General features: G+C 43.0%; 1 protein-coding gene and 1 pseudogene across 2 annotated transcripts in view; one reads left to right on the top strand and one right to left on the bottom strand.

Annotated features, from left to right (window-relative positions):
- The window catches only part of ZNF711 (zinc finger protein 711), a 36,566-nt gene extending 21,452 nt beyond the window's left edge, over positions 1-15,114 (bottom strand). For both annotated transcript variants that reach the window (XM_024195119.2, XM_024195120.2), the window contains exon 1: positions 14,950-15,114. The gene's annotated coding sequence lies outside the window, so the exon portion shown is untranslated. The remainder of the gene's footprint in view (positions 1-14,949) is intronic.
- Positions 15,115-17,109: 1,995 nt separating this feature from the next.
- LOC112103388 lies at positions 17,110-19,313 on the top strand (annotated as a pseudogene).
- Positions 19,314-26,742: the final 7,429 nt, after the last annotated feature.

The following is a 26,742-nucleotide window of genomic DNA, read 5'->3' as shown; positions in this document are numbered from 1 at the left end:
GAGAGAGGAGATTATGAGAATCTGGACAAAAGTTTTAGCTGTGGATAAATAGGGAAGACTGTACCTTAGAGAAGTTAAGCATAAAGAATATGCAAAACTTAGACATAGCCTGGAGGCGAGTACCAAAGGAGAGGGCCTAGTTGAAGATACTCTTGCCCATAACCTGGGGTTTGAGTAGTGGTGATGAAAGGGAGGATTAAGAGCTGTTTTAGCCGCTTAGAGCTTGAGCTGACAACTAGATGCATACAAAAAAATTTGGCAATGGTTAGGTCACTAGTCTGCTAATACCACTACCTATCATGATGACCAATTCTGTCTCATCATTTTCTTGTACTTTCCTGTCGGTCTGTTATAGTTAGATTATAAACTATTGGGGGGGAAAGGCTCATCTTTATGCATCACCTAGCACAATGGGATTCTGATTCGTGACTAGAGCTCCTAGGTGCTACAATAATATATCTAAATAACAGACATCTTCTCTGACAGTGGCCCTGGGTTCAGATGCTTCAGAGGAAAGCGTAAGAACCCTTCTGTAGGCAGATCAGAGAATCTGCCTCCCACATTAGGTCTCCAATAATAAGAGACTGGTTTAGGCACTGATGCATAACCTTTAATATCTCTTCCAAAATTATAATTAATTGTAACAACTCTGGATATTATCTATACAAATGTCCAATCCCTTTTGAATATTGCTAAATTCCTAGCCTCAATGATTTCCTATGTCATTTTTTCCACAGTCTAACTATATGTTGTGTAAAGCAGCACTGGTTTTGAATTTGCCACCTTTTAACTGAACGTCCCCTTGTTCTTGTGTTCTGACACAGGGAGAAAAACATTCTTGATCTACATTCTTTATTTTATATACTTTTATCATGTCCTCTCTCAATCCCCCTCCTAAGTAAATAATCCCAACCTCTATTTATAATTTTTTCATGCCCTTGATCATTTTTCTTGCCTGTCTCTGACCCCCACTCAATTCTGCAGTATCTTTTTGAGATGGGGTGACCAGTATTGCAAAGTATTCCAGATGAGACTGCACCACTGATTTATACAAAAGGCATTATAATATTTTCTGTATTATTCCCTATCCCATTCCTAAGGCATCTTGTTTGCTTTGTTGACCACAACTGCACATTGAGGAGCTCTTCATAGAGCTGTCTATAATGGCACCTCTTTTGAGCTGATTCAGTTAATTTAGAATCCTGTAAGCTGTACGAATAGTTTAAATTTGCACATTTGCCTAGCTTGTTTTAGGTCTCTGGAATTCCTCGCCATCTTCTCTGATTAACCTAAATAAGTTGGTGTTGTCTACAAATTTTCTATCTCACTACTCAACACTACACACTTTTAAACACATAGATATATTTGATAGCCTTCAATCCTCTGAAACAATGGCTGTTTTTAATGAGAGAATTCATATTTTTGTTAGCGGCTCAGCTACTTAATACTTAAAATTCTGTAGATCATTTGGGTCTGATGATTTGCTGCTTTTTAAATTATCAATTTCCTCCAGGCACCTCCTTCTTCCAACATCTTAATCTCCAATAGCACCTCACATTTATTCCCAGAAAAGAACTAGTCTGGGGTAGGTATCTTCCCAACATTCCTGGCACTGAAGACAGATGCAGAGAAATCATTTAGCTTCTCAGCGAAATCTTCATTTTCTTTAAATGCTTCCTTTAGCTCCTGGTGATCCAGCAGACCCATCAATTTTTTTTGCAGACTTTCTGCCTCCAATGCACTTAAAGAATCTCTTTGTTCTTACACCTTTAACGGTCTGTTCTTTGAAATCCATTTCAGCCCTTCTATTTTCCCATCTATTGCCTGCTGTAGTTTGTGTTCCTGTCTATTGGTTTCACTAAGGTCAGATTTCCAAATTTTGAAGGATTGTGTTTGGCTCAAATAGGCTCACAAATTGTTTCATGTAGCTATATTGCAGGGGTGGCCAAACTTACTGACCCTCCGAGCTGCTACGACAATCTTCAGAAGTTTGAGAGCCAGGCCATGCCTGCAGCCTTGTGGGAAGTGCCTGCTGGGACTCGGGGCTTCAGTCTCATGGGAGGCACCTGCCAGAGTTCGGGACTTCTGGATCTCAAAAAAATATTACCCAATCTTAAATTTGGACTTTATTTGGAAAACAAATTTAATTGTTTAAGTTCAAAAAGATGATAGCAACTACAAGCCCCTGATGCCATTGATTCAACTCAGAGGTATTTCACTTATCCACCATGTACAGTGGATTTTTATTCAGGTCAGGACAAAAAGCAATAACCATAAGCTGCCTGTATTCACTTCCAAGGCCCTTCAGGATCAATCCCCACGCTCTCTCTCTCTCATTCACTATCAATGCCCATTTCTAATCTACCCATGATGCCAGCATCCATTTCTCCTTATAACATTTTCAAACAACCCCCTTGTGCTTTCTCCATTGCTGACATATACTTGAGAGATGTTCACCATTAGCATCCACAAAGCTACCTCATTATTCACCTTCAAGTCCCTTCTCAAATCTCCTTTGCTGTGAAGCCTACAAAAAGCTTGAGAATGGTTTTAGTGTGTGGAGACCACAGCCTATCAGTGCTGACTCCTTCTACTCTGTCTGTCTGTATCCATCTGTTGATTTAGACTGTACACTGCTTGGGGCAGGGATGGTCTTTTTGTTCTGTCTCTACAGCACCTAGCACAACAGGGTCCTGATCCATGACTAGGGCTCCTAGATACTATAGTAATACAAATAATAAATAATTTGGCTAGCACCCATTTGAAACATATTGCAGAAACTGAGCAGATGTAGTCCAAGTTAGGAACATTTTAAGGACTTCAAGACGGGGCCTCTGTGGGCATGGATATCTGAAATCTTATGACTGAAGTCTCTCTTACTTTTTGAGGACAGGATCTCATTTGAAGCTTTGCAAAAATCAGAAGTGCTACGTTGTCATTCCTGAAATTTGTTCTTGGGCCAATGACAATAATGATCCTGCTTAGTAATCTGATTCCACAGCATTTTGCGTGCACCACAACCTCAGTATTAGATTAGGTACTTTTTTGCCCACAATGCCTCCTGGATCCAGATACTAAGGGGAAAGGCAATTGGGCAGTAGGCTTCTAGCATACTCCTCTAGTACCATACTGGAAAACTTCCTCCAGAACTGCAGTATCATGGGTAGGACAACTGTTGTAGTGAGGGGCCCCAATACTACCTCCCTGGACGCAGAAACTACCTTCACAATCCTGTGATATCCGTATACTCCACCCTTTCTGAACTTTTGCTGATGGAAGTGTTTGGCTGTAAGGGACTTTGATGGAGAGGCAGGAGGCTTCAGAAGCCCAGTGACTTCACTACTGTCCATTATGGGTGTTTGTTTTAAAGGTAATTATCTAACTGGAGGACAGGTGGTAACTCCTGGTCCTTGAGAAGGGTTATCACCTAATTACAAAGTTCAGTAACAGCTGAGTTATAAATATACAAATAATCACAGGCAAAAATCTTAAAAACCACCATAATCAGAAGCTATCAAGTTGTGCAATACTAAAGAGAGGTTACTTACCAATAACTTGGGATATGTCTACACTGCCCATGTTACAGCGCAGCCGCGGCAGTGCTGTGACACGGGCAGTGTAGTCCTGTTTTATCACGGGGGGGGGGGTGGGGGGGGGGGTTCTCCTGGCGACAAAAAATAACCACCCCGAATGAGGGTGGTAGCTTTATTGCCGACAAAGTGCTGTCTATACTGGCGCTTTTCAGTACTAAAACTTTGGTCGCTTAGGGGGGGTGTTTTTTCACACCCATGAACGACTAAAGTTTTAGCGCTGAAAGTGGCAGTCTAGACACAGCCTTGTTCTTTGTGAGCGTTGACCTGCATATTCTGGCCCCTTCTGGTGTTGAGCTGCTAAATCTTCTGGAGAACAGTGCCTGTTGAGGCCACTCAACCCTCCTTCTCGCCTTCCCTTGCAGAGGATTTTAATAGTATAAAAGGGGCAGGGGCTCAAACCGCCCTTCAGTTTTTCCCTAATTTCAGAATTCTTGATCGGAGACTCCAAAGAGGTTCAGAAGATGGGTGAGGAGTGTGAATATGTAGCAGCAACACACTTGAAGAACAGATACTAGTAAGTAATTTCTCTTTTTTTCTTCTAGTGGCCCCAAGTACATTACTACTTGTGAGAGACTAGAGCAGTACAACTGTTAGGAAAGTTGGCTGAGGAGTTCTAGATGAACAAGGACTGTAAAAACTACAAAAGCAAGGAGGAGTTCTAAATGGAAAGTTAAGAGAGACTTAGAAGGAAGTGCAATTTCACTCCCCCAAGGACAATTTTTTTGCTTCAAGCAACAGCTTTACAAATTCCATGAAAGAGACAGGGATGCTACATTTGGATTAGTTTTTGATAGTTCCAAATGACTGAAGACCAGATGAGTCATAACAAGGATGTAGGAGAGACTTGGGGAAACACAAACATAATAAAGGCCTGATAAAATGGAAACAGAGATGACTTGAGATTGAAAATGGGGAGTATGACACTGACCAAATCACATTTCCCATATGGGCTACCGTTTATATAGAGAATTAGTTATTTGGCCTGTATCTCACTAAGATATCTATGGTTAAGATGAATGCCCTATTAACAGATGATACTCTGCAAATAGCAGACCAGAGGTCCCAAGAGTTTTGCGATACAAGACTTGACCCCAAAGGAAAAGAGATACATGCACCCGAGGAAAGCCCCAGGGCAGCTAAACGAATATATTCACACTGTGAATATATTCACAGCACAACCAAGTGTATTGCTAAGAAAAAATGCAGTTTATTTGAGTGCAGCCATCAAGCTATGGGCACATGGAGCAACCCATCCATAAACTAGGTTATCGTAAGGCAAATGAAGACTGCTGACAGAGCTTGTGAGGGTTGAAGCTGAAATCACAACCCATTCAGCCTGGTGAAATTCAAAATGCAGTTTTTAATGTTCAAGTTGTAACAGATAGCAACATTAAAGAAAGAAGTTTGTTAGTAAACTGGAAAGCGATGCTAGCATGAGACCGAAGTAGTTTGAAGATAAAATTGCAAAGACCTGGTTACAGCTATCGTCAACATCTTGACTCCATTCCAACTGCCCTTCAGAGAGAGATCTCCTGCGCCAACAAAATAAGGGAACACACAGGAATTCCCCATTCCAGTTCAAGATAGGGCAGTCTGCCAATGACACTGGGTCCTGTTTTGCTTCAGGATCACACTGGACATAAGGAGTGTTCTCTAATAAACAGTCCTAGTTGGGACTTTCTTCCTTGCTTAACACATAAGGCCAGACTAAGACCTAAGAAAGACATTTGTGCTGTTGTACAAAACCTCGAACCTGCTTGGACACTTTCTCTGGCACATAAGTCTTTGGCCCTGATTAAAGTTTTTCAGGCTACACAAATGGTTCTCACCCCTAGAGCCCTGATGGGGAGATTTCATTTCCCACAGAATCCACAGACCTTGGAAAGTCTGGAAAACAAGGTGAACATTACAGTCCACTTTTGGAAATATTACGATAGTAAGAAAATGAGATGGAAATTCTCTGATGGGCACTTGTTACTTTGCCATTCTGCATCTTGTATGAGCGGAGACATAAGTGGTGTAAGAAGTGTCAAGAAAGAGTAGTATCTTTGTAATTAGTCTTATGGAGGCCACAAACAGAGTGGATAGTTATCATCCAGTTATGCTATTAAGGAACTTGATCAGGATTCTATTTTTTTTTTTTACTTTAAAATGTATGCAACAGGTCTAGAGTTTGTCCTATAAAAAGAGGTAATATAAAAACCAATGTCAAATAGTTTGACAAGTAGCTTACTCTAAGTTAACAGCGCTGGATCTTTGGCATCAAACTGTAACAGAAATATAGGACTGGAAAGGGCCTCAACAGGTCGTCTAGTCCAGTCCCCTGCACTGAATCAGGACTAAGTATTATCTAGACCATCCCTAACTGGTGTTTGTCTAACCTGTTCTTAAAAACCTCCAATAACGGCGATTCCACAACCTCCCTAGGTAATTTGTCCCAGTTCTTAACTACCATTACAGTTAGGAAGTTTTTCCTAAAGTCCAACCTAAATCACCCTTGCTGCAATTTAAGCCCATTACTTCTTGTCCTGTCTTCAGTGTTTAAGGAGAACAATTTACCATCTTCCTCTTTATAACAACCTTTTACATATTTGAAGATTATCATCATGTCCCCCTTCAGTCTTCTCTTCTCCAGACTAAACAAACCCAGTTTTTCCAATTTTTTCTCATGTATCATGTTTTCTAGACCTTTAATCATTTTTGTTGCTCTTCTCTGGACTTTCTCCAATTTGTCCATATTTTTCCCAAAGTGTGGTGGCCAGAACTGGACACAGAACTCCAATTGAGGCCTTATCAGTGCTAAGTAGCACAGAATAATTATTTCTTGTGTTTTGTTTACAATACTCCTGCCAATATATCCCAGAATGATGTTTGCTTTATTTGCAACAGTATTACTCTGCTGACCCATATTTAGGTTTGTGAACCACTATAAACCCCAGATCTTTTTCTGCAGTACTCCGTCCCAGGCAGAACCCATGCTAGGCATAAGCAAACTAAGCAATTGCTTAGGGCTCAAAGCAGCTCAAGGGGGTCCCCTATTCGCTTTTTATGTGTTGTGTTTGGGAGTGAGGGGGGCGGGAATATTCTTGTTTAGGACACTTAATGGACTAGCACCACCTCTGTTTCCAGGCAGTCATTTCCCATTTTATATTTGTGCAACTGATTCTTCCTTCTTAAGTGTAGTACTTTGCCTGTCCTTACTGAATTTCATCATATTTATTTTAGATTATTTACCCAGTTTGTCAAGATCATTTTGAATTCTAATCCTGTCCTCCAAAACGCAACCCCCTCCCAGCTTGGTATCATCTGAAAACTTTATAAGTGTACTCTCTATGGCATTATCCAAATTATTTATGAAGATATTAAACAGAATTGGATCCAGGACATATCCCTGCAGGACACTTGATATGTCCTTCCAGTTTGATTGTGAACCATTAATAACTACTCTCTGAGTTTTCCAGAGCAGCTTTTCCAACCAGTTTTGCACCCACCTCACAGTAGATTAATTTAGGCTATTTTTCTCTAGTTTGTTTATGAGGTGGTCATGTGAGAGTATCAAAAGCCTTACTAAAATTTGAGTTACATCACATCTACAGCTTCCTCCATTCACAAGGCTTGTGACCCTGCCAAAGAAGGATATTAGGTTGGTTTGACATAATTTGTTCTTGATAAATCCATGCTGACTGACACTTATCACCTTATTATCTTCTATGTGTTTACAAATTGATGGATTTACTTGCTCCATTATCTTTCCGGGTACCAAAGTTAAGCTGACTGGTCTATAATTCCCTGGGTCGTCCTTCTTCCTCTTTTTATAGGCAGGTACTATATTTGCCCTTTTGCAGTCCTCTAGGATCTCCTTTATCCTCCATAAGTTCTCAAACATAATTGCTAATGGCTCAGAGATTTCTTCATCCAGTTCCTTAAGTATTCTAGGATGTATTTCATCACCCCCTATGTTGACTTACATTGATCCAAACATCTTATTGCCACTTGTGTTAGGTACAGAACCACCTAAATTGATGGTTCATCAAGGATATTGGACCTTTGGGCTGCTTATTCTTTGCACTGAACCATTTCAAGCAAATGGCTCAGAGTTAATTGTGCTGGATGCTCAGCACCAGACTTTGTTGATACAGATTAAACCAGATTAATCACTTAGATTGGTACTGGAATACTTCAAGCAAGTGATTCACTAGTCAATGGTGTAGACACCTGGGTATTGGACTCACATGACTCAAACTATTGTGGAAACACTAATGGTATAGTGGGCACTGAACCTCTTCATCAAGCAGTTCACTAGAGACCACAGTACCAGATCAAAGAAAATTGACTTTGATAGATCAGGGGACTGTAAATGCAATTTAGAGTGGGCATTAAGCCGCTTCTGGTTCATTAGAGTTGACTGTGCTGGAACCTTGGCACCAGGTTAGGTTGACTTGGAGGGATCCAGGGACTCAGTCCTGTGTCAACAATGCCAGGACCTCAGCACTAAATTGGGTTAACATGGAAGAATCCAGGGACCTTGGTGTCAGATTAAGTAAACCCAGAAAGATCCAGGGGCAGCACTCCTGTGTCTACTGTGGTAGACCCTTGGCACTGAGCTCAATAAGCCAGTTAAAACTGGGGAACTACATGCAGCCCAATCTGGGCACTGAGTAACGTAGGCTAGCAGATCTCCAAAGTCAATTCTGGACTTACATTTGCCAGACTTATTTGACCAGATGTGAGGAGACTCCCCTTCAACTGATAAGACAGCTCTGCTGCTCAAAGCAGGTCCAGATACCTGTGACAGATGGTACCATGTATTTTCTGTTCTTTTAAATACAGAAATCTGTACTAACTGGCAAACTAACCAAACCAAAAATAGTATGAAAGGGCCAAAGAAAAAGAATCTGTCAAAAAGTCTTGAGGACACCACATGCAATCCGAGTTTACTGCACCTTCAGCGGTTAAGAAGGAACTGAGGGGTGACTGAGGCCCATACTGGTGAAGAGCGAGGGAGGATTAAGTGGCCCCATAGAGGGTGTTTACCAGAAGGTTCTGCAGCTCAACCCCAGGAGGCACCAATCCCACACGTGGGAATGTGCAGAGGCCAATTGAAGATAATCATATCACCTGAACAATGTCACCCATATCCTTTCTCTCCCTTATCACTCCTACCATTTGTTCAACTCAACTTGTTGCATGTAGTCTTAAATTTAGATTATAAAGTCTCAGACACACAGACATTCTTGTATTCTGTTTGTACAACTTCTAGCACCACAGGGTGCCAATCCTGATTGGGAACGTTAGGTGTATAATAGAAATAATATTTTGATAGGCCCACAATCAGTGCTTGAATCATTAGGAAATTTTAGGAGTGCCCTTAATGAAAGATGGGAACTATTTTTAGAAGAAAGGCTCAAGTTCCTGTAGCAAAGGATAATGGCCTTTGAGAATTTCCTACGATCCTACCCTGGATTTCTTGCTCATTAGAGTGGATGCCATCATTTTTTATTTAAATTGTGGAACATAAAACATCTGCAATCTCAGCAGAAGCTACCAAAATAAATAAATAAAATAAATAAAAAAGCTATCCTCAAGTTACAACCTACCCATATCCTCCCAAAAGCAACAGTCAACTCCCCCAGGATTAAAGGCTTTCCCCCAAATATATTCAGAAAAGGGGTGAGTCTCTCCTTACGTCAAAGAGGGATATTTTTATCATGCCCAAAGCTTGCTAAATTTTCTTTATGTAGGAAAAACAAGGTCCCTGACTGAAGAGCTTCCCATCTAAACAGACAGAGACACAGATGAAGGCTCAGGGAGAGGGATACAGCCAAGGGAATGAGCATGGACACTTGTCCCCAGCTTGTTTAACTCCACTTTCAATTAATGTGTTTTTGTTTTTTATATTTACAAATAGTAAAGTTCAGTGCCAATATTGACAAAATAGCAAAAAGTTGTGTGCCAATATTAACATTGGAACTGATGCTCCTTCCCAGCTATACCTTTTGGGCTGTTTTGTGTTTTGGGGAAGGGGGTATAACACTTGCCTATTTGCTTTTATTTATTTTTGTATTCACATCACACACCTTCCCCCAGCCTAGAAAAAGGTGTGCGTATTTGCGAATGCATGTATTGCAGAGGATCCCTCCTACACACTCCACTGCCTAGAAAGGAAAAGGAAGGAAGGTATTTCTAGAAGTCTCCCGCCACTTCCCTGACCAGAAGTGAGGGGGAATATTCCAGGGGTCTCCCCATACATCCCCCCTTCCAAGACCAGAGATGAGGGGGGATATTCAAGGGGCTCAACATACTTCCCATCAATACCCATCCCCGGCCTCAGGAGAGCTCATGGTGGAGAATTTCCATAGCTTCCCCAAATGACCACCTCAGTGAAAAGGGACCTTCTCATAGGGAACATACTCACTGACCCCATTTTGGAATCCCCTCCATCCCACAGGCAGCAGATTTGCCCTCTCTCTTACCCACACACTGCATGAGCCAGTGCCACCAGAAATTGAGCTCTTGGCAGACTCACCTGCAGTCCACCATACAGAAACAGACTCCTGTGCGCCAGGCTGCAATACCATTTGGCCTGGCCACCCCTTCATCTAGCAGGAGGGGCAGCTGGGCCAAATTTGAGTGGTACTGTGACCCCATGTGCTCAATCTCAACACCACTGACAAAAACTTGGCCAGGCCGCCCCTCCATCTGTTCAGAGGAGCAGATGGGTCAAATTTCAGTGGCACTGCAACTGGAGTGATGCTTCAGACCACTCTGGAAGCAGCTGTACTGATTCAGTTTAAAAGTGGTCCAGCCACACATTCCTTCCCACTGAACTCTGAGCAAGTGCAAAAGCCTTGGGTGTGTGTGGGGGAGGATTCAATGTCCCCAGCCTCCCACGATTGGCAGCACTGCCTTGCAGCCAGTCAGTGGCCTTGCTAGAAAATGACAGAGCACTGTTGCCAAAGCATAGTTTTCTGAAGTGCGGCACTGTAGTTCTATCCTGGATTTCAAGTGTCAGGGTGCTTCTTCAGCAACACCCAGGTGAGAAACAAGGGGGCCAGACACAGCACCCTGATGCCCTATAATTAAACACAACTAAGGCAGCCCCTAAAATTAGTAAGGAGGCCTGGCCCCCACAACTCCCCAACCCAGATTCCTAACACCACCGACAATACTATCAAAAATAATAAGTCACAGAGTCTTAATGGAAAAATAAAAATATTTAAGCATCCAATCCTGCAATCAATTCACACTACAACTTCTCCTGACTTCAGTGGTAATTCTGAATGTTGTAACTGCAGGATTAGGGCCTTTAGTTATTCTCTAAATAAAAAAACAGCTATGGAATCTTCCAATTTTTGACTGAAAAAAATTATTCTCAAAGTAAGCTAAAGTCATACAAACTATTTTTGTGACAGATGCTACAGTATAACTTGCTATAACTAAATCAGATTTAATTCTAGACTATAAATGGCAATTGGTATTTGCCAATGGAATGGCAATGACAATTAATATAATATCCTGGCAATTACCTGACCATACTTTTCCATCCACCTCCTGAAAAGTTTTGGATGAAAAAATCACCAATTACCTTAAATAACAGCTAACTAGATTCTAGGGAAGGTGCTTAAAAACAAACACACACACACACACACACACACACACACACACAGAAACTTCCCCAGTACAAATACTGCCTAGAACTAAGTTAACTAATAAAATTAAGACAAATCAGAAGAAAGTCCAGGCTAGACAGACTAATTTCCAATCCTGTTAACAGTTGAGAAAGATTAGGAAGAGTAAGATTTAGATTCCAACGAAACAGAATGCTGAGCTTCCTCAATTTCCGCTATAGTCAAAGAGAACTGATGACACTCAGGCCTTAAGTACGTTGGTATTTTGCCAGTTTGTGTCCAGCCAACAATGTGGCGGTGATTTGCACCAATGTGCACTGTGAAAGAGCTTAAGCTGGTGCAAATTAGTTTTCCTTATCTTCTCTTGGGGCTTTCATTGGCACAACTACACTGGAGGCTGGCCATCAACTGTTGAAACTGGAGCAATTTCCAAAGCAGACAGTCTACACCAGGGGCCGGCAACCTTTCAGAAGTGGTGTGCCGAATCTTCATTTATTCACTATAATTTAAGGTTTCGTGTGCCAGTAATACATTTTAACATTTTTAGAAGGTCTCTTTCTATAAGTCTATAATATATAACTAAACTACACCTCTACCCCAATAGAACGCTGTCCTTAGGAGCCAAAAAAATCTTACCGTGTTATAGGTGAAACCGTGTTATATCGAACTTGCTTTGATCCGCCGGAGTGCACAGCCCCCCCCCCCCGCCCCCCCGGAGCGCTGGTTTACCGCGTTATATCCAAATTAGCATTATATCGGGGTAGAGATGTATTGTTGTATGTAAAGTAAATAATGTTTTTTAAATGTTTAAGAAGCTTCATTTAAAATTAAATTAAAATGCTGAGCCCCCTGGACCGGTGGCCAGGACCCGGGCAGTGTGAGTGCCACTGAAAATCAGCTCGTGTGCCGCCTTCAGCACACATGCCATAGGTTGCCTAACCCTGGTCTATACCAAAAATGTTAAAGTGGTGCAGCTGAACTGCTGTAGCACTTCAGTGTAAACCAGTGGTTCTCAACCCGTGGGCCGCATGTGGCCCAATTAGCACACAGCTGCAGGCCAGCTCAGCTGTGTGCTAAAGGCCAGGCTCCAGGTCACGGGCAATAAACAAAAATTCATGGCCTGTAACCTGTCCCTGCTATATACATATACATATACATATACATATATATATACACACATACACACACACACACACACACACATACATACACACACCCCTGACTAAAACTTAGCAGCTCCTGAGGCCCTGGACCCTGTCGCTCTGGGGGGCCCCAGGACACCACTGCTATGAGGGTCCGGGGGCTGAGAGCTAGCCCCTGCACTGGCCACGGGGGCTGACTGCCCCCTGCCACCCCTGCTCCAAAGCCTTGGGGACAGTTGCTCGGGTGCTCCCCGGGACCACCGCTTGGGTGCTCCCCGGGGCCAGCTGCCCAAGCAGCGGCTGGCTCTGGGACATCTGCGTGGGTACTCCCCTTGGCCAGCTGCCCAAGCAGCGGCTGGTGTGGCTGCCCCCGGGACAGCTCCAGCTGCATCCAGTGCCGCTGACCGTGGGGCACCCGACCAGCTGGCCCTGGGGCTACTGCTCTGGGATCAGCCACACCAAACACTGCAGCTGCGAAAGTCACAGAGATCATGGAACCGTGACTTCCACGACTTCGGTTTCAGAAGCACAGCTTTAGTTGTGACCCCTCAGGGGGTTGCAAGGTTATTACGTGGGGGGTTGCGAGCTGTCAGCCTCTACCCTCAAACCCCACTTTACCTCCAGCATTTATAATAATATTAAATATAAAAAATGTGTTTTTATTTTTAATATGGGGGGGATTTGCACTGATAAGCTTGCTGTGTGAAAGGGGTCACCAATACAAAAGTTTAAGAACCACTGCTCTAACACATTCCAAACGCATTCTCTTTTTTCCTTGTGTGTATTGTAGACATCTGCAACATGGCAACATTAAAAAAATGTAAATGTAACAAGAACTAACTTGTCTAGACAAAAAGCCTGCAAAGGAAAGTTTAAACTAGAAAATAGAATCATAGAATATCAAGGTTAGAAGGGACCTCAGGAGGTCATCTAGTCCGTACCCCTTGCTCAAAGCAGGACCAATCCCCAAACAGATTTTTGCCCCAGATCCCTAAATGGCCCCCTCAGAGATTTAACTCACAACCCTGGGTTTAACAGGCCAATGCTCAAACCACTGATCTATTCCTCCCCCAAACAATGCATAGCTTAACATAAACCCTACCCAGCAATGTAGGGTGCAGTATAAAAATTAGTATGTATATTGGAACACAGTCTTATATGTAATATCAGCCTGCAAAATAGTCAGGAAAATTTACCAGTTAGGTATGAAATCTATTTCCCTCACCTTCATTTATCATAACAAAATTAAAAAAAAATTGTATTGCCCATCCAAATAAAAAAATTGCCCACCTAGGCAAGAAGTACTAAAAATTAATTTTTAGGTCTACATATAGTTCCTGAATATTTTAAATACATATGACAACTAAAGAAATAATAAAACTTCAGACCATGACAGAGCACAGTGTAAACAAGAAGGCTGTATGCATATGCACAAAAGGAGACAGGCATGTTCATGAGACAATCCACAATTACAGATGGGATTGAATGTGAGAGTACCAGAAGGACATATAAATGCACACATGAAAATAACAGAAAGGAGTGTGCATGCTAAACACTGTCAGGGCATGTGCCTAGGCACCAGAAAGACAGAGGTGTGTGCGCTAACTACTGACAGGGCCTGCTCATGAACACCACAAAGACAAGTCATCAGTGTGTGGTCAGAGCACTGGCAGGGGTGCATGATGGGTACTAGCAATGGTGCATACATGTGCATCCCAGACCGCAGTGTGCGCGCTGAATAGCGGCAGCACATGAGACGAACTGCGAGTGCACTGCAGCCACAGACGGGAGTGCGCGCGCAGAGGGCTGGCGCACACACTGCCGCAATAATAGATGGACAGCGCAAAGGGGACCTGTGCGCAGCTCTCGGCCCTGGATCCCGGCACGCTAGGAGCAAACAGCAGAAATTCAGAACGGGAACTGCAGCCCCAGCTCCCGAGCGTGCAGGCGCGGGACTCACTATCCGCGGGGCTGTACCAGGGCGCCAGCGCCCCCTGCCGTGTGCCTGTGGGGGGAGGGGTGCGAGAGCAAAGCCGTGAAGACAAAGGAGCTCGTGATGAGTCAGTGCTGCAGCTCGGCAGGCACCGCACCTCCACAGCCACACTCCCCCTTGCGCCGCAGGGGACGGGGCAGCGCTCCCCAGGCCCGTGCAGAGCCCCACACTCCCGGGCCGTCAGGCCCACTCCTCCCCTGCGGCGCCGAGAGGCTCAGAGCCCAGGCAGCTGCGGCACCGGAGCCGTCGCCACTCAGCCCCCAGTCCAGGGTGCGGGGAGGATGGGCGGGCAGACAGAGCCCAGCCCGGGGCGCGCGCGAGCGAAGCCTCTCCCGCCCCGGCCGCCGACATCTTGTTTTCCGCCATTTTATGGCCGCCCGAGAGGCCGCTCGGCCGCGGGATCCGGGTCCTGCGCCGGCCCAGCTGAGGAACAGCCGCCGGCGGGCGGAGCCCACACGCCTAGAGCAGGGAGGCGGCGGTCAAGCCCGGCGGCGGTAGCGAAGCGCGCAGGCCCCGGGCGCGGCCTGCACTGAGGCCTAGCCGCCTCCATTGTTCCCAGCCCCCGCCGGCCCAGCTCTAGCACCTCCGCTCACCTGTGCGGGTCCCTGCGCCGTGCCGCGGGGTCGGATCCGGCTGAGGGTCGGGCGGGCCGCAGGACTCCGCCGCCGCCGGGGCCTTGCATTCGGGGCCGCCAGGTCCGGGGCCTGCACCAATCACAGGCGCTGGGCTAGGAAACGGGGCGCGAGCGCGCGCGGCCTTCACCCCCTCCCCCACCGGCTTCGCGACCAGCCCTGCCGCTGTTGACGCACGTCACTGGGAGCCGGAGCGTGCCCCAGAGATGTGAGCATGCGCAGGAACCGCAGCTGAAGTCGGTGCCCTTACTTTGCTCTCAACCGTGCCCCGAGAGCAAAGCGGGGGGATGGAAGCCGCGGGGGAGAAAGGCTAGTTGGGGCGCAGGGGGGATGGGTCAGGCGGAGAGAGGATAAATGGGAGAAGCCGAAAAAGGGGCGAGAGCGGGGGACAGAGTGAAAGGGCCAATGCAGAGCAGGCTTGTGATCGTGGGTGCATAGTGTGGCCCTGTGCTGCCCCCCACAGGGATGTGGCATTAAAGCTACAGCCATACACACACGCAGGGGTATCAAAGATGCCGTTTTATGGCCTGGAGGCTGCATGCACATGATGCAGCACCTCAGCTTTTATTAGGTAACTCAAGTTTCCAAATCTCTGTCATGGTTGCATTGATAAGCTTACAAATGGGAGTCCATGTGTGACTTCACTGATGTCTGCTTGACAATGTAGACAGCGTGAAATAGTGGCTCAGAGGCTGTGTGAACTTCCCTGATCCTTATTATTTTAACATAGTGTCATCTCTAACCCCCAGTAATGGCACTTCCTTGTCAACACTAAGTAGCCTTTTGCTGATCATTTTAGCAAATGAAACAAAAAATGTGATAGAAGCAAAGCACACATGTAATTGCTGCAAAGAAGGAAACACAGATAAAAGAACAAAGGTAAACTTAAAGAGAAAGGAGAATATGGAAGAGAAACAAAGGGCAAAATTAGTGATAGGCCTAAAGCGGAACATATTTTCTCACTGAGTGATACTGAATGAGACAAAAAGAACAGGAGTACTTGTGGCACCTTTGAGACTAACAAATTTATTTGAGCATAAGCTTTCGTGGGCTACAGCCCACTGAATTAGACAATAAGGCACTGAACAAATAATTAAATTTTAATTATAGAAAGTGCCATATTCTCCCATTACAAGGAGTTCTGATTTGTATCCAGCTCGTGTACACACATTCGCACTAACTCAATGAAAGCTAGCACGGGTATGAATAGTAGTGTAGCCTCTGAGTAGCAGCCGTGTTAGTCTGTATCCGCAAAAAGAACAGGAGTACTTGTGGCACCTTAGAGACTAACAAATTTGTTAGTCTCTAAGGTGCCACAAGTACTCCTGTTCTTTTAGTGTAGCCTCTGTAGACCAGGCAGCAGTGGCACAGGATAGATGCCCCCATTACACACCCACCCGAACCCTATCGGAACATACGTCACCTTGGTGACGCTGCTATTTTTATTCACACTAGCTCACATCAAGCTAGTGCAAGTATGTGTATGCATGCTGGGAATCATCCTTAACTCATAGGGTAAATGTAGCCATAGTTCATGTACACATTCTTATTCCAATATAGGAGTTCCTCTTTTCAGTTATGTCATTTAAGAAGGGGTTTAAACAAAATAAAAAAAAACAGCCACTCATAACTATAACTATACTGGTAAAACTGTCCAGTGTAGATAAGTCTTTAGGATTAGTCCAGTGTTTCCCAAACTGTGTTCCACACGATGTGAATAGGTGTTCCGTGAAAGAATCGTAATTAAAAAAAAAAGCGTCTTTAAAATTTTAAATTTGGCATATTTGAAGCATAGTTTACAACTTGTATTGAATATCATGGCGTAAAGAGAACATGGCATGCAAGCATGTTGACGTCTACCCCTTTCGGGCACATTTCAGTTAGTGATGTCGAACCCCTTCTGCTTGAGGCTGCGCGAACTGCAGCGGTATGCACACACCATTCTCTTTACGCCATGGTGAATATAACATATTCACTCAACACGTTCAAACCTGTGGGTCTTTACTGTGTGTGCGATAAGCACAACTAAACTAGCTTCGCTCAAAACAATATAAATATTTGTGACAAACAAAATTTGACAAAAATCAGTATTTCTAAATATTCTTACTAAACCTAATCACCATGGATTTGTGGCTAAAAGAAGGAACTTTGAAACAAAAAGCAAGTTCTTTTGGTACTCCAACTGTGGCCGAAATAAACGAGCAAAATATTGTGACACTTCAAAGTGAGGATGAACAATTACAGTCTTTTGTTGCCGAAAAATCTGTTAGTACTAGTGAGTTATCCAAGGTGAAAGAATTTCCACCGAAGTATATCAAAAAACAAGAAGAAGCAGGTGTTAAAAGACTGAAACGAAAGTATGATGAAAGTTATTTGTCTTTTGGTTTTACATGTGTTGGAAATAAAGATGTTCCTGATGCGCAGTGCGTCGTGTGCAACAAAATACTAGCAAACAGTTCATTGGCTCCTGCTAAACTTCAAAGGCATTTGGAAACCAAGCATGCTGAATACAAAGACAAAGATATAAGTTTTTTCAAGAGGCAGCGTGACTCACTTGGAAATTGTAAACTTTCGATGATTAAAATTGCTAAAACAGACAACAAAAGTGCAACAGAGGCATCTTATCGAGTAAGTTACTGTATAGCGCTTGCCAGAGAAGCTCACACTATTGGAGAAACGCTTATCAAGCCTTGCGCGAAAGATACTGTAACGTGCATGTTGAGCGAGCAGTCTGGTAAAAAAATTGATGCTGTACAGTTGTCAAATAATACTGTTGCACGCCGTATTAAAGATCTTGCCGATGACATAGAAAAAGAGCTAGTTTGCCGACTGAAAATTTGCCATGAGTATTCATTGCAGCTAGATGAGTCCACTGATGTTTCAGGACTTGCTGTGCTACTAGTATTTGTCCGATATAGATTTAATAATATTATTGAAGAGGACCTGCTCTTATGTGAATCTCTGCAAAGCAACACAACTGAAGAAGAAATATTCAACTGCATCAACAATTTTATCAGAAAGCATGAAATTAGTTGGGGAAAATGTATTGATGTATGTACTGATGGTGCTCGGGCAATGATTGGGAAGATGACGGGAGCTGTAACGCGAATCATAAGTGTGGCATCAGAAAGCACTGAGAGCCATTGTGTTCTACGCAGACAAGCACGTGCAGTTAAAAACAATACACCTCTACCCCGATATAACGTGACCTGATATAACACGAATTTGGATATAACGCGGTAAAGCAGTGCTCTGGCGGGGTGGGGGGGGCGGCGGGGCTGCGCACTCCGGTGGATCAAAGCAAGTTCGATATAACATGGTTTCACCTATAATGCAGTAAGATTTTTTGGCTCCCGAGGACAGCGTTATATCGAGGTAGAGGTGTACCAGCATATCTGAAAATTGTGCTCGATGAAGCAGTACAAATTATCAATTTTGTCAAATCTTGACCACTTCAATCCAGGTTATTTAAAATCTTGTGCAAGGAAATAGGTAGTCAGCACAAAGCGCTTCTTTTACATATGGAAGTGAGGTGGCTATCCAGAGGAAAAGTGCTTGTGAGGCTTTTTGAGCTTCGTAGTGAACTACTGGTATTCTTCACTTCAGATAATTCAGGATGAAAATTTAATGACTGTCTGACAAATTCCTCGTGGCTAATGAGACTTGCGTATCTTGCAGATATTTTTGCAAAATTAAATGAAATTAATCTGTCGCTGCAAGGAAAGAATGTGACTATTTTTACTACAATGGATAAAATTTTGTCGTTAAAAAAGAAACTGCAATTCTGGGCATCTTCTGTAGAACAGAATAACTTCGACTGCTTCCCTACAGTACATGAATTTCTGACTGAAATAAATTCTACAGTCCATGAAGAAGTTTCCAGCACCATTTTACAGCACTTACATGACTTGCAGGCCTCTTTATTAGAATATTTTCCTACAACTACTGATGATAATGCTTGGGTTCAAAATCAGTTTGTAATTACAGCCAAACCAGTCGGCTTTACTGCGCACAATTATGAAAGCCTAAATGACTTAATTTCTGACTCTGATTTGAAACAAAAGTTTAAGGATCTTCCGTTGAATAATTTTTGGAGGAGCCGAATAGAAGAGTATCCTAATGTGGCTAAATGTGCAGTTTGAGTGCTGCTTCCTTTTGCTACAACTTATTTGTGTGAGACGGGATTTTCGTATTATACTACAACAAAAACCAAATATAGGAATAGACTTGATGCTGCGCCTGACATGAGGATTCAACTTTCCAGCATTATTCCTAAAATTAAGCGAATTTGTGATAGAAAAACGCAGAAACACCAATCCCATTAAATCCAAATTTGTATTTCTGTTTATAAAAATAGATTTTCCTAGTAAAAATCTAATTTGTTTGGTGTTTGTGTATATATAAACACAGGTTTTTTTTAAGTAGAACACTTTTTAATTTTGATTCTTGCACTTGAGTTTTGTGCTACTTTATACACGCTTTCCAGTTAAAAATTGTTAGTTCAAGTTATTTTAAATTTGTATTTTTGCTTTGTTTTATTAAATAAAATATATTTGAGCATAAATAACACAATTTTTTATTTGAAAACCAAATGACTACAAAATAATATTGTAAGTGTTCCATAATAGGCTAAAAAGTGTTCCGTGTCTGAAAAAGTTTGGGAAACGCTGGATTAGTCTATACACAGTGTTTTGCACTGATTTAACTAAAGTGGTTTAGAACCAATTCACTTAATTGGAACAACCCCCTTTGTGTGGACACTTTTAAATTGGTTTATACAACAGATTATATTGCAATATGGAATATTCAAAGGCTATTGTATCAATTTTATAAATGTTGTATGTATCGTTATAGGCTAGGGCTTGTATTCTGGGTCCATGAGGGACTTACAGGTGTTTCCAGAAGGAACTAAAATCACTGAGAGCGGGGGCTGGAGGGATTATCAGTGTGAATCCCTAAGCAGGCAGCAAGTCTGAAGGAGTCTTAGCTCCTGGAGGAAATTGCATGTATTTATTTAACCTGATTCAAGAAATCTGAAGCCCAAAGAACTGAAAACTGAATAAAAGTGATCAGCCTGACATAGGAAGGGAGCTCACACTCACTCAAGAACTGACATGAAACTGACCAAGAGACATAGACCCTGTAGAAAGGTCCTTTGTGCCTATCAGGATCTCCATGTGGAAAATGAATGACTACCTGGTAAACTAAGGACTGCATGTAAGTTCTATATAATTTTAAATAAATGTTTCCTCTGTAATGCTTTTATTCTGAACAAATAATACTTGCTTAATAAAGGCTGTCTGGTCACTGGTTAGCCCTGTCATTGTCACTGACAGAACAGACTGCAGATGCTGAACTAAGTCAGACGCAGTGACTGTGTCTGTTAGATCACACTGAAGTGTGGGAGGAAGTTGCACCCTAAATCCCCAGCCTAGAAGAAGAGAATCGAGGGACTCTTCCCTGAAAAAGGTGGTGGATAGAGGCAACAAAAGAGAGGTACCTTTATCTCAAAAACGGTGATAGTTCAAAAAATGCCTTATGATGATTTAGTTTAATTTTATTTAAGGCAAAAGGGCTACACCTACTTAACTAAATCAGTTTCTTAAGCCAATTTAGTTAAAATCAGTACACAAACTGTGTATAAACCAGCCCTGTGGTACAATGTTTATTTTTCAACCCAGGAAGGAATTATTAATGAACTGTTTTAATTGGGAAGGGGAGGGAAGAGGTGGTTTTTGTATTTAATCATGGAAACATTTGTAATGGTTTTAAGGTTTGTGAAAGCTTGTCTTTATAAAAAAAAACTTATATTTTGGAACAAATGTAAGTTTTTAATATCTCTTTAATCTTTTACTACAAAACTACCATTTAATTTAATTTACAATTAAAAAAAATAGTTACAGAATAAATGGGAACATTACTTACTATGTAGTTTTCCTTTTCTGAAGAGAATCTGGCAAGATTCTCACTTCTGGATTTTAGCTTCTTAGTGCAAATCTAGGAGAACTCTTCTAGTTCTGAAGTTGTTTTGACCCTGGAGGGTAGCAGTGGTGGGGTAGAGCTAGTGACCATCATATACCCTACCTTACAAATGTTCCAGTCAGCTAGGCTGAAGACAAAGATCCCAGAAGGAAAGTCAATTCAAAGTGATCAGCAAATGAGGTTTAAAAGAAAAACCTCAAAAATAGGTAAATCTCCAAATTCTGAAGATATTTGGGCAGGTGAGTGAGAGTCCTGCAAGAGGATATTTTCGGAGGAGCACAATTACAAAATGATTAATTATCTCTTTCTAAAATAATCCCATCTGTGCAGTATTCGTACTTCTGGAGAAGAAGTAGCTCAAGGGATGCCTCAAAAGCAAAATGAGCATAAAGCTGCAATGAACAGCAGCAACAAGGCTACTGCCAACAGTGTGACACAACATACAACATAAGACAACATTCAAGTTTGCTGAGTCAGACAGCAAACAGAGGAAAATGCCATGCAAAAATTGGCAAGAGGCACAGGAAAAAGCACTGAAAGGCATCAAAATACCAAAAAAAGTTTCTGAAGCACCCCAAGAAAAAACAAGCCAGAGCGCCATGGGAAATGTGACAAAGTGCCCAAGGTAAACACCTCAACAACCAAGCAGGTCTAGTTGGATGGCTGGGTACAGAGGTAAAAGGACAGCTTGCTTGTTTCATTGAAATCTGTGAATGAACAGGAACAATAACCAATGAGAACTACTTACCTTCAGGAAGCTTTTTGACCAACCTAGTCAAGAAGGAACTGACAGTAATGTGTGGTGTGCAGCATTTATGGCTGGCAGGGATGTGGCATATAAAAGCCATTAGAGGTCCTAGATCGCGCCTCACCCTGCTACTTGAGGTGCAAAAGACCTAATGAATTATAGTATTTCACTTGGTTTCAAACTAAGAGGCAAAGATCAAGAGCGAGATTCTCAGTGAATTGGAATCTTTCCACAACTATTATTCAGTATTAAAAGGGACAGTCACAGTATATCATGCAGTTTCTTCATATTAATATCTCTCTCACCCGTGATGATCCTTGAGTATTTAAATTTCTCTGGAGTAGTACTTACACACAGGACTGATGTCCTGCAATTGTTGATCTGCCTAAGGATATTGGACAAGAGATGAAGTCTGATGAGGAAAACTTCATTCTGTGGAAAACTACATTCACCCTGTTATTAGTCTCACTACTGTGTCCCAGATACCTTCCATCATTGTTACTCCTAGCCCTTTTTCTTTCTCAACCTTGTGGATTATCATGTGCACTAACCCCTCAGGATTTGTTCCTTTTTACCCTTCCTTTGGCAGGATTACCCAGTGTCTCCTCCTCCCACTTAGTCAGTCTCTTTCTCAACTGAGTGGTGGGGCTGAAAAAGCCTGACTGTCCCAACTGTTACCAACAGGTAGGTGGATCTGAAGGCCAATAGCAGCTCATTGGTTGGAGGCATTTTGAGAGTTCATGAATTTAAGGAATAGCAATTGGCTGCTTGCAGGCTAATGGGCAGATCGCTCTACTGTTTAAAGCTGTGATTTTCAACCTTTTTTCATTTTCAGGCCCCTAAAAAATTTCAAATGGAGGTGTGGACCCCTTTGGAAATCTTAGTCTGCGGACCCGCCAGGGTCCACAGACCATAGGTTGAAAGCCACTGGTTTAGAGGAATGAGAGGGAAAAAAGGGGCAAACAGATGTGAAACTCACCCACACATTAGGACCTGACTTTTTAGAGTCATGACAATTTGTGTTTCTGTTGCTTGACCTAAATCTATGTGGTGAGGACTGCCAAATTGCCTTACTTTTTCAATTATTTTTTCCAAATATAACATACATACCAAAACCAAATTTCCTTGCCTTGTTTGTACACATCCAAGAATAATGTTGATAGTTCTGAAAGATGTCTATTTTTCTCTTATTTATAAGGGGAGTTGGGAGTGCAAGTGGCTAACATCAGTATGTTTTAGTTATATATGGTGGCCAGCAAAGATTGGCCAGCAAAGATCCGAAACAAAACTAAAAGCAGCGACACTCATGCAAGCTCTGTCCCTAACCAAGCTCTGCCCTTTAGGGATGCCTACAAAATACCTCTCTCAAAATTCTGTGCAGATCTAAGCAATATGATCCTCTCTGTTCTTGTGTACTTTGATCAGCAGTGATTGAAATTGTTAATGTTGACATGCAAAGCTATTATTTCAGGCTATCTGTAATCTCAAACAGACATTGCAGCATTGGTTTACATTCATTTCACATTTGGAAGGTTTCCTTCACAACCACAAGGGCTAGAGACTTTGGTTTCTTTTTAATGGAATCTTAGATTCTGTAGCATGAGATTGCAGCCACATGAGAGAAGTACTGGCTTTACTAAGATGCCATGAGATGACTTGTTTCAACTGCATTAGCCAGTCTGCCTCCCAGAGGTAGGTGATGCGTAAAAGAGGCTGTTTAAATATCCTTTATCACCTGTCTGCTCTACCAGCAGAAGCAGGAATAGCAAAACTGACACTGCCCCAGCTGATGGCGCATGAAGCACAGAAAAGTGTGGGGAAGAGAGAAAACAATAGCAGCAGGGGAGATTGCCAGCTAAAAGGGGAGAGGCATCACATGGACAGGAAAAGCTGCCAACCTCATGGTCACTCTTCTTTTTCCCCCCTATAGGAAACTATGCCTATTCAGCTAAACTCTTTCAAGTGAGCAGGAAATGAAGTGAGGGACTCTGAATATGCCTCTGGCTTTGTTACTTATGCAGTTGCAGGGAAATGCACACAAACTGGGCCATAACTGAAAGCTGAGAGAAAACACACAAGATGCCAGAATATAGACAAGTGTATGCTGTTGAGAGAAAAGCACTATGACTACACAAAAGAAATGTCAACATTTTTATCTGCAGTTTGTTTATTTACCTTATGGTTTTACTGATTTCATAAAGTTAATGAAGAGCATGATTTATTATAAAGGGTAAAACAAAGGGTTGAAATCACACTACTATATTTTCATGATGTCTTTCATACAAGTTACAAATAAAATCAAGCCATATTTTAAAGGGAAAACTGAAGAGTTTTGAGTTGAACATTTAGGATCAGGGAAATTGACTTGATGTCAGGGAGACCGTACAAGAGAGACTGGGCAGCACAATGGAACATCAGATGGTTCAGCTCCCTAAATTAGTGGATGTCCCAAGATTTGACTGTATCTTAGGACACTTGGAAGCTCAGTGTCTCAACATGATGCTTTCCTCATGCCATCATGCATTTGGACCATAATTACTTGCCTCCTTCATGGCTGTGCAGTAACAACCATAGAGAGGAGCCAGACAGAGCTAATGTCAACTCTGAAACAGTATTAACTTCCAAATAGATAGCGGTAGAGGCTATAGCATAACATGTTCCCCAACTCTACCCTCTCCTTGTCCTATGCCCAAATTACTATGGAGGTCTGACATCACTGATTTTGAGTAGAGGGAAACTCTGCCTGGGGTTCTGAAATGAATAGCTTCATGTTGGTGGAGAGAATATGGCCCTAAAAATCACAGCAGTGGTTGGATTATAGAAACATCTGCCCATTGTGATAGACCAGGAGAGGAATAATGGATCCATAAACATGGAACAAAGTGGGGATTTTACACAGAATTTTGGTGGAACTTCATCTTGCATTTACTGAAATCTCTAGCCAAATCTGCTCTCACATACACTCATGCAAAATTAACTGAAGTCATTAGGGTTGCATCGTGGTAACTAAGAACAGAATTTGGCCCCCCAATTCTGTAAGTAGTCAGATTGTACAAAATTAAAGGTTTAATTTACAATCCCAAATTGTAATTAGGTTTTTTGCTGTAAGGGAAATGAGGAATGTGGAGAGAGTCTGGGAGCAGCCATTCTACATGCCATGTTGTCCTGAGGAACCTGTGTAATTTCAGAAAACAAAATCTTATGGGAGTTAATGCCCATCACAGTACATTAACTTCTGATCAATGTCTTCAGTCCCCCTTAGGGGAGTAGAAATGCACCTTATGACACCATGGCTGTGGAACAAACTCTACAAAGGAAAGAGAGGGATGGAAAGCGGCACTGAGATGCAGACCACTGTGTGTCTGCTCCAACCTCCCTAGCTAGTGACAGGATTTCTTGTGGAACAATGGGCTGATTGGTCGCCATGACCCCTGTCTCCTCCATGTGACCAGGGGCAGCTCTAGGCACCAGCGAAGCAAGCAGTTGCTTGGGGTGGCAAATTTGCAGGGGCGCAAGAATCCAGCATGGGAGCTGAGAACGAACAGGGGGCCGTGGGAGCTGTAGTTCCTTGGTTAGCTCCCTGCCTATAGAGCCAGCCCTGGAGCAGGGAAAGAACTACATTTCCCAGCATTCCCTTTGCCACAATTAACAAGAAAGGAAGGGGGAAGGAATGTGGAACTGAAACCTCATGCTGCAGCTTGCTGTGAATGGTAGGGACAAAGCCAGTTCTAGGTTTTTTGCCGCCCCCACCCCAGCCCTGGGCTCCCCCCGCACCCAGTGTTGCCCCAGCCCTGGACTCTCCCCTGCCCACACCCCCTGCTGCCCCAGCTCTGGCCCCCACCTGCACCTCCTGCCGCCCCAGCCCTGGGCTCCCCCCTCCCCACACCTCCTGCCGCCCCAGCCCTGGGCTCTCCCCCAAAGAAAGAATTGGGTGGACTAAATGGACAGTGCACCTCTCTATCTGAAGCCTAGCAAGGGAGGTACATGGATCCCACTAGAATTTAAAATGAAAAGTAAGGGAGGGGAGGCTCTACTAGGACCTGGGCAGCTTTAGATACAGTACCAGGCACGTAGGAGGATTTACACTTCTGAGCCATGGAAGCAGAAATTGACTTTTCTTTTCCAGATTTAGCTAATATTCAGAAAGGGAATCTAGCACCTGCCTTCCAGATTTGAACACCCTCAAAATTCAGGAGTGCTCAAGCTCAATTTGAGCAGCTGTTACTTCATTTCTCCCAAACCAAATATACTGATCCACTGTAACTTGCTGTAGAAAAAGTAGAATAAATTGAGCAAGAAATGCTTCCCAGTGGTTATTAGGACTGGAATTGCTATTTTCAACAGCCATTGCTTTTTTTTTTTTTAGTTTTAGTTTTATTTGTTTAAAAGGAAGACAGTGATATTGCATTGGCAAATTCCCCATAGAAACAAAGAATGGAACAAAAGAATAATAAAGGCACCTCAACTTTTCCTCATTTATGTAGGACAGTCTTATAATATGCATCCAGATAGCCTTCAATCACACAAGCTGAAAATTGTTTCACTTTACTGCAGTTCTGTAACTATATGGGAACCAATCCTGTCTGTGTTCTGTGCACATCCAAAATTCCTGCTGAATGACCCGCCCTGGGAGCGAGTTATCAGTGACCCAGGGCTTGGGCGGCAGGAGGGTGCAGTTGGGGGCGGCAGGAGGGTGCAGTTGGGGGCGGTGGGGGGGAGAGAGAGCCCAGGGCTGGCGGGAGGGGGAGGGCAGCCAAAAAAATTTCTGCTTGGGGTAGCAAAAAACCTAGAGTTGGCCCTGCATGTGACTCTAGATCCTCCTCTCAAAGGAAGAATGTTGGATTTCCCATGGATTTTTAGGTTAACCTAAAAGCACCTTTTTCCTTCTCATGAGTTTTTCTGTAGGAGGGGAGCATGTGGCCTTATGTGGCCTTTCCTGTCACACATGCACAAAATGCATTTAATGAACACAAAAGATCTTTTTGTCTTGACAGATATGCAACAGTTAGGGCACTACTTAGAAA

This window comes from Terrapene carolina, unplaced genomic scaffold, assembly GCF_002925995.2.
Source record: "Terrapene carolina triunguis isolate 2854851 unplaced genomic scaffold, T_m_triunguis-2.0 Scaffold131, whole genome shotgun sequence".
Taxonomy (NCBI): domain Eukaryota; kingdom Metazoa; phylum Chordata; order Testudines; family Emydidae; genus Terrapene; species Terrapene triunguis.
This window is presented reverse-complemented; position numbering and strand designations above follow the sequence as displayed.